The sequence below is a fragment of the Rhinichthys klamathensis genome, unplaced genomic scaffold (assembly GCF_029890125.1).
Source record: "Rhinichthys klamathensis goyatoka isolate OS25496 unplaced genomic scaffold, OSU_Roscu_1.1 h1tg000248l_1, whole genome shotgun sequence".
Classification (NCBI taxonomy): domain Eukaryota; kingdom Metazoa; phylum Chordata; class Actinopteri; order Cypriniformes; family Leuciscidae; genus Rhinichthys; species Rhinichthys klamathensis.
Genome location: NW_026606770.1, coordinates 438095 through 446816, shown reverse-complemented (window position 1 = coordinate 446816; position 8722 = coordinate 438095).

The following is an 8722-nucleotide window of genomic DNA, read 5'->3' as shown; positions in this document are numbered from 1 at the left end:
GCTGTACATTTCCTCTGTTTTTACTGGTCTATCAGGGTATGTTCTGGGTTTATTTTCTAATGTACTGTAATAATACTAAATGATGTGTAATGTGCTTTTCTATATAAAGGATTTTTGGATTGTTTTAATGGTTCCCAATCCTGGAGGGTGGTATTATCATTAAGTGACATGGCATCTGACGCACAGTCTTCATTGGCATGTGCCACTGACATGGCCGAGAAACACTGACACGACACTAATAATGTGCCACTGAATGTTTTGTAATACCAGTGCTATTGTATGTTGTTTATAACCAAAGTTGCAAACTGTCCATTCTAGGAAAGGCAAAATAAATTATCATGGGTGCCTACAAATAACGCATTAACCATTGAGGTTTTACTTTATTTTTCGGGGTAGTAGAGTATTAGCAGACTGGTAGGGTTCGGGTTAGTAGAGTATTAGTAGACTGGTAGGGTTCGGGTTAGTAGAGTATTATTAGACTGGTAGGGTTCGGGGTTAGTAGAGTATTAGTAGACTGGTAGGGTTCGGGGTTAGTAGAGTATTAGTAGACTGGTAGGGATCGGGGTTAGTAGAGTATTAGTAGACTGGTAGGGTTCGGGGTTAGTAGAGTATTAGTAGACTGGTAGGGTTCGGGGTTAGTAGAGTATTAGTAGACTGGTAGGGTTCGGGGTTAGTAGAGTATTAGTAGACTGGTAGGGTTCGGGGTAGTAGAGTATTAGTAGACTGGTAGGGTTCGGGGTAGTAGAGTATTAGTAGACTGGTAGGGTTCGGGGTAGTAGAGTATTAGTAGACTGGTAGGGTTCGGGGTAGTAGAGTATTAGTAGACTGGTAGGGTTCGGGGTTAGTAGAGTATTAGTAGACTGGTAGGGTTCGGGGTAGTAGAGTATTAGTAGACTGGTAGGGTTCGGGGTAGTAGAGTATTAGTAGACTGGTAGGGTTCGGGGTAGAGTATTAGTAGACTGGTAGGGTTCAGGTTAGTAGAGTATTAGTAGACTGGTAGGTTTCGGGGTTAGTAGAGTATTAGTAGACTGGTAGGGTTCGGGGTAGAGTATTAGTAGACTGGTAGGGTTCGGGGTAGTAGAGTATTAGTAGACTGGTAGGGTTCGGGTTAGTAGAGTATTAGTAGACTGGTAGGGTTCGGGGTAGAGTATTAGTAGACTGGTAGGGTTCGGGGTAGTAGAGTATTAGTAGACTGGTAGGGTTCGGGGTTAGTAGAGTATTAGTAGACTGGTAGGGTTCGGGGTAGAGTATTAGTAGACTGGTAGGGTTCGGGGTAGTAGAGTATTAGTAGACTGGTAGGGTTCGGGGTTAGTAGAGTATTAGTAGACTGGTAGGTTTCGGGGTTAGTAGAGTATTAGTAGACTGGTAGGGTTCGGGTTAGTAGAGTATTAGTAGACTGGTAGGGTTCGGGGTTAGTAGAGTATTGGTAGACTGGTAGGGTTCGTGTTAGTAGAGTATTGGTAGACTGGTAGGGTTTGGGTTAGTAGAGTATTGGTAGACTGGTAGGGTTTGGGTTAGTAGAGTATTAGTAGACTGGTAGGGTTCGGGTTAGTAGAGTATTGGTAGACTGGTAGGGTTTGGGTTAGTAGAGTATTAGTAGACTGGTAGGGTTTGGGTTAGTAGAGTATTGGTAGACTGGTAGGGTTTGGGTTAGTAGAGTATTGGTAGTAGGGCTGCAACAACTAATCGATAAAATCGATAATAATCGATTATGAAAATCGTTGTCAACGAATGTCATTATCGATTAGTTGGTCTGCTTACGTCACGGGGAGCGTTTACTGGTGATTGGTTGAAACAGGCCAATCAGGATGCTCTCTGTCTTACACGCGCTTCATGAGGCACACACGCAAGGTCTCTCTCCCTCCGTTGCTCTGCCGCGCGCTCGCGCTACACGGTTTGGAGCACAGTCTCTTCTGTCTCGCATGCGCGCTCTTGCTTGCGTGCTCAAATCCCGGGAGTTTGAACTAATTTGCGAGCCGCTATCAATATGGGGGTGACTTTCAGAACTTCCGGGAGACTTGGGATGTCTGCATTTTGCGTCTCGAGCATCAGGTTGCGCAATCAGTTCGCTCGCAACATAAGTGATGGATTAAAATAGTGCTACCGCAGAAATATTAAATTAAAACGGTCTTTACAAAGCGAAGCACTAAATTTAAAGGCAGTTAATAACAGCAGCAGTAAATTATTGTTTTTTAGTCACTGTACTCAGTGGTTTTCAGCGAATGTTTGTGCACTAATGCATCATTTTTCCTGTCTTTTTAATCAAGCCTGTTAGCTTGCTGCGTACCTCCATTCCGCTCTCTTTATATAGCATTTGTCTACTATTAAGTTTTAATTGTTTTTCAAACGCGATCTACTGCGGCTCTATGTTCACACGCTTGTTTTCAGTCTTTCTATATTTATTATCCTTATAATTCAATTCATTTTAAATAAAAATTAAATGAATTATAAATTTGAGATGTTTTTAGTTTATATCTTCACATCTGAACTTGCCATTGCCATCAGCAATTATCATTAAAAACAATGCAAATATTGATATTTGTAAAACTCAATGTGTGGCTTTTGCACTTTTTAAAGTACACTTTTACACATAAATATCCTAATTTAGGGTTTTAGGTAACACTTTATTTTACGATGTGCCCTTGTTACATATGTTACATGTACTTACTGTAGTAATAACAGTAAATTATGCATAATTACATGCAACTAACCCTCAACCTAATCCTACCCTATTCCTATAGTAAGTATATGTAGTTACTTAATATTACTCTGTCTGTACTTAAATATATAATTACACTGTAACAAGGACACCTTAAAATAAAGTGTAACCGGGTTTTATTTAGTCATAATAAACAAAAAATCTAATTGAATGTTTTACCCGATTAATCGAAGAAATAATCGTCCGATTAATCGATTGTCAAAATAATCGTTAGTTGCAGCCCTAATTGGTAGACTGGTAGGGTTCGGGTTAGTAGAGTATTGGTAGACTGGTAGGGTTCGGGTTAGTAGAGTATTGGTAGACTGGTAGGGTTTGGGTTAGTAGAGTATTGGTAGACTGGTAGGGTTTGGGTTAGTAGAGTATTAGTAGACTGGTAGGGTTTGGGTTAGTAGAGTATTAGTAGACTGGTAGGGTTCGGGTTAGTAGAGTATTAGTATACTGGTAGGGTTCGGGTTAGTAGAGTATTGGTAGACTGGTAGGGTTCGGGTTAGTAGAGTATTAGTAGACTGGTAGGGTTCGGGTTAGTAGAGTGTTAGTAGACTGGTAGGGTTCGGGGTAGTAGAGTATTAGTAGACTGGTAGGGTTTGGGTTAGTAGAGTATTAGTAGACTGGTAGGGTTCGGGGTTAGTAGAGTATTAGTAGACTGGTAGGGTTCGGGGTAGTAGAGTGTTAGTAGACTGGTAGGGTTCGGGTTAGTAGAGTATTAGTAGACTGGTAGGGTTCGGGTTAGTAGAGTGTTAGTAGACTGGTAGGGTTCGGGTTAGTAGAGTATTAGTAGACTGGTAGGGTTCGGGGTAGTAGAGTGTTAGTAGACTGGTAGGGTTCGGGTTAGTAGAGTGTTAGTAGACTGGTAGGGTTCGGGTTAGTAGAGTATTAGTAGACTGGTAGGGTTCGGGGTAGTAGAGTATTAGTAGACTGGTAGGGTTCGGGTTAGTAGAGTATTAGTAGACTGGTAGGGTTCGGGGTAGTAGAGTATTAGTAGACTGGTAGGGTTCGGGGTAGTAGAGTATTAGTAGACTGGTAGGGTTCGGGGTAGTAGAGTATTAGTAGACTGGTAGGGTTCGGGGTAGTAGAGTATTAGTAGACTGGTAGGGTTCGGGTTAGTAGAGTATTAGTAGACTGGTAGGGTTCGGGGTAGTAGAGTATTTGTAGACTGGTAGGGTTCGGGGTTAGTAGAGTATTAGTAGACTGGTAAGGTTCGGGGTAGTAGAGTATTAGTAGACTGGTAGGGTTCGGGGTAGTAGAGTATTAGTAGACTGGTAGGGTTCGGGTTAGTAGAGTATTAGTAGACTGGTAGGGTTCGGGTTAGTAGAGTATTAGTAGACTGGTAGGGTTCGGGTTAGTAGAGTATTAGTAGACTGGTAGGGTTCAGGTTAGTAGAGTATTAGTAGACTGGTAGGGTTCGGGGTTAGTAGAGTATTAGTAGACTGGTAGGGTTCGGGGTTAGTAGAGTATTAGTAGACTGGTAGGGTTCGGGGTTAGTAGAGTATTAGAAGACTGGTAGGGTTCGGGGTAGTAGAGTATTAGTAGACTGGTAGGGTTCGGGTTAGTAGAGTATTAGTAGACTGGTAGGGTTCGGGTTAGTAGAGTATTAAAAGACTGGTAGGGTTTGGGGTAGAGTATTAGTAGACTGGTAGGGTTCGGGGTAGAGTATTAGTAGACTGGTAGGGTTCGGGGTAGTAGAGTATTAGTAGACTGGTAGGGTTCGGGTTAGTAGAGTGTTAGTAGACTGGTAGGTTTGGGTTAGTAGAGTATTAGTAGACTGGTAGGGTTCGGGTTAGTAGAGTGTTAGTAGACTGGTAGGTTTGGGTTAGTAGAGTATTAGTAGACTGGTAGGGTTCGGGTTAGTAGAGTGTTAGTAGACTGGTAGGGTTCGGGGTTAGTAGAGTATTAGTAGACTGGTAGGGTTCGGGGTAGTAGAGTATTAGTAGACTGGTAGGGTTCGGGGTAGTAGAGTATTAGTAGACTGGTAGGGTTCGGAGTAGTAGAGTATTAGTAGACTGGTAGGGTTCGGGGTAGTAGAGTATTAGTAGACTGGTAGGGTTCGGGTTAGTAGAGTATTAGTAGACTGGTAGGGTTTGGGTTAAAGTAAGTTGACTTGTACTTGCCAAGTTACTCATAGTCAGTAGAATATCTTTTGGGGATCATCACAATAAAGAGGTATCAGATATTAATCAGATAGTCTACTAATACTCTAACGACAGTTACATGACATTTAGTTGCAAAGAAGAGACCATCAACATAAAGTGTTTCCACAGTCGCATCCGTTACTGTAAACCTTTTTTTTTTGCATGATTCTGCAAATCATGCAAAAATGTCTAGAAGATCAGCGTTTTTTATTCATTCTCAGTATTATAATGAGTTTTTCAGTTGTGAATTCTGAAACATTTCTAGCATCAAGACATGCAGACAAATCCAGAAATAATTGGTCTCCAACCCACTGTCTTCTTAAGCCAATCAGATAACAGCCATTTTCACTGACCAATCAGAGAATGCTCTCGCACCAACCAATCACAATTTGTTTTACAATCAGGGTGGTCTTGCCCTGAAATAACTTTGCTCATTCATATGCATTGGCTCAAATAGGAAGTATAAGGCTCATAAAATTGGTTGAGAAAAATATGTTTAAAATTTGGATTTCGTTGTGTATCAACCCAAGCCACAGTATTACATTTTATGAGCCTTTGAACACGCCAGAGAAACAGCACTTTACATCTGTTATGGAAGCGTCACGTTATTCAGGATAGAGCAGAAAAGCATCATTTTGTAGCTGTGTGCTGACAAAACATCAGATTGTGCTGCCAACAATATATTTGCATTGTTTTAAGGGTTTAGGATAGGGGTAGGTATGGACGTTGAAAAAAAGCCTCAAACCACATGAATATGATGCTGGTAGTACAAATCATTATACATAAGAGAAAACACTTGATACACCCAAACAAGCATTCTCTTAGAGAGTGAATCACCCTTGTTTTCTATAACATGAATATGATGTGCACTTGTCACCATGTGCTCTCATTTCCACATATTTAGCCGAAGACAACTCAAAAAGGGTAAAATGGCAAAATATAATCACACAGGTAAGTAAAATAACATGATTATACACATAAATTGGGGTGCCAATATAGACATAAAAGCAATAATTACAACAAAGTATAATTAAATACGATTTTTAGAAGTCAAAATAAATGTCTCCCATTCAAAAGGGAAGAGGAGACAAATGTTGGCTCATGACATCAACAATTAAAGGGGAAAGCACTGTAAATGTATGTAAATGAACAATTTTATGTGAATTCTAAAGACAGACCCTTCCTGAGGAACAATTCCATTCATTCTTTGCTATATTAGAGGAGGAATGGTCTAATCTTGTTAAATCATCAACATCGAGAACATGTTTGTTAGATTCTCGTTCAAAGCAGGTGATCAATCTTCACTTCACTCAAGAGCTTCAGCATTCACTAAATGTTTTTCCAGTAGTCAAAATAACAGTGCTTTTCTTTTTTCAGCCATCAAGGAGACGTGTGATTGGTTCAAAGCTAATTATGACATAGTGCATAAATGAAGATCTTCACATCTCATTGGCTGTGGGGAGTTTAAACACTGTCCAATGCTGGAAACCGATGATTGATTAAACACCTTGAACAACCCCTCATTTGTACAAAAACAAAATCAGCTCTTAACTCTCTGTTTATGTTTATTTTGAGTTTTTCTTAAAAAAATATACTTTTTATTTGTGCTCTGTACTGTTTGGTGCTTACTTAATTACTTTATTGTTTATTTTTACAGAGACCGTGCACAATTAAGAGCAGAGTTAGCTAACAGATAATTTACATCTGCTGTCCCTGGGCAGACAAACAAATAAAATAACATACAATATTACATATACACCACATAAAACATCACAATACATATATCCAGGAATGTTAGATTAACAAAAACAAAGAATTGTGTGAAATGTCTAGAAAATGTCATTCTTAGCATGTTTCAAGATGATTTTTATTGGGGAGAAAAATGTCATTAAGATAAGTGTGATTTAACAAAACATAAATGAAAAAGAAGCAAAAAGCTCTACACTGTAGAAACTTTAAGGGTTAGTGTGATATTCTTTAGTGTAGCAAAATATAGAGACAGAGATATTGTAGGCTATATTTGACGTGTCTCTAAACCTATACCAAAATGTAATTAAAATACATTTATTTCATACTAAGTAGCCTACATTACAAATCCATTACCATATTTACTGACATATCGCTTGAGACTTAGGCTACTGATATAAATATTATAATTCAACTTTTTTTTGGAGCACAATGCGCATTTATTAATATTAGGCCTAAGCCTAAAATGTGTTTTAATGTCACTATTAGTAATGATATGATCTCTGTATAATATCAGTCTTTAAAATGCAAGATATTTAAAGTGTCCCTAAAGTATACTTGCAATAGTTCTACTTTAGCACAATCAAATACTTAAGTATATCTTTAGCTGAACTTTTTCACTATTTCTAGATAAGTAGCTACTAAGTACAAATTTAGTTCCAATTAGCAGATTTTAAGTAGGCACAATTGCAGGGTATTAGGGTACTAAATGTGTAAATGTATTTGTAGTATACTTGGCACAAAATAAATGTATTTCAAATACATTTTAGTATATTTATTTTGTCACTAGGGTACACAGGAACACACGAGTAGGATCTGCTACCCCAGCCCGGGCAACAACAACTCTGCTAATGCTAACTCTGAGGGGTAAGGCCACTTGTTTTACAAGCACGCCCTCTAATGGTCATTGGTCACACACACTCCCAAATAACATTATTCTGAGTTCAGGGTGCCACTCCACATGTCCATGGACGGTCTCAGACACCGTCCATAAACTCTGGTGTAATTCCACTTGTCTGCTGTACAACAACATTTGAAGGTACAGAACAAGCTGTCTCAGGAGATGGCAACACATCAGCACCTTGCAAGAGAGTGTCCAACAACACAGATGTTTCAGTCTGTTCCTCATCTGGGGTGAGTTTCCCTTAGGCTACAATGACATAACTCCTGCTTCACTATTTTAGTACGATGCAACGTTGAACAACTAGCTAGTCACGACTGTTTCCCAAGACCATATTGTCTCAAATTGATCGTTCGGTTCAACAGTTGGTTAATGATGTCACACAGGTGGTGGAATAATAACTTACACTTTTAATCTGTTTGAGATCGAATTAATGATAACGTTAGATGTTTTGCTATAAATGACATGGCATCTGAGGACTATTTTAATTTGTTCCAGTCATTTTGCTTTATTTCCAGATTCAATCATATTAGACTCGTTCTTACAGCTCGTTCGCACATGCGCACTGTTCAAAAACTGCGCTTTAAATCTCTAAACAAACTAAACTTTGCGATGCTGTTTGAGAATGTTTTTGTTACCATAAAAAAGTTTTTGTTTTTGCTTCTTTAATACCATTTCTGCTTCACTCGCTTGTCCTGCACTTGACGTTTGAAATTTAGGCTAGACATCAGTTTTCTGTCTAATTATCCTCATATTAATAATTACCCCTGTAATATTGTACAATATGTGAAAAATGTGTGTTTTGAACAATCAAGCATATTCTAATACACCCCGAAAACAAAATGAAGACTTCATAAAAGGGCATAATAAGACCCCTTTAACATTTTAATTGTGGTAAGCTTGTAGAATTGAACTAAAACCTTGTGAAAGTTCTGCAGGGTTGCTAATCTCACCATGTTTCTAATCATCATAGTATTAAAACACAAGAGAAATGTTTGTTTTTGACATCCATGAATTAATGCATGTAAACCTTCTTCATCATTTTCCTCAAAACACAAAGCTCAATGATTAGAGCTATACCCCTCAAATACATATTAATAACCCAACTATGACACTACGATTAATACCACGACTGGTTGAAGTTATACAGGCTATCAACTGAGAAAGCAATAAGGAATGACAAAATAACCACAACTGAGGCCTGGTTTCACAGACAGCGCTTAGATT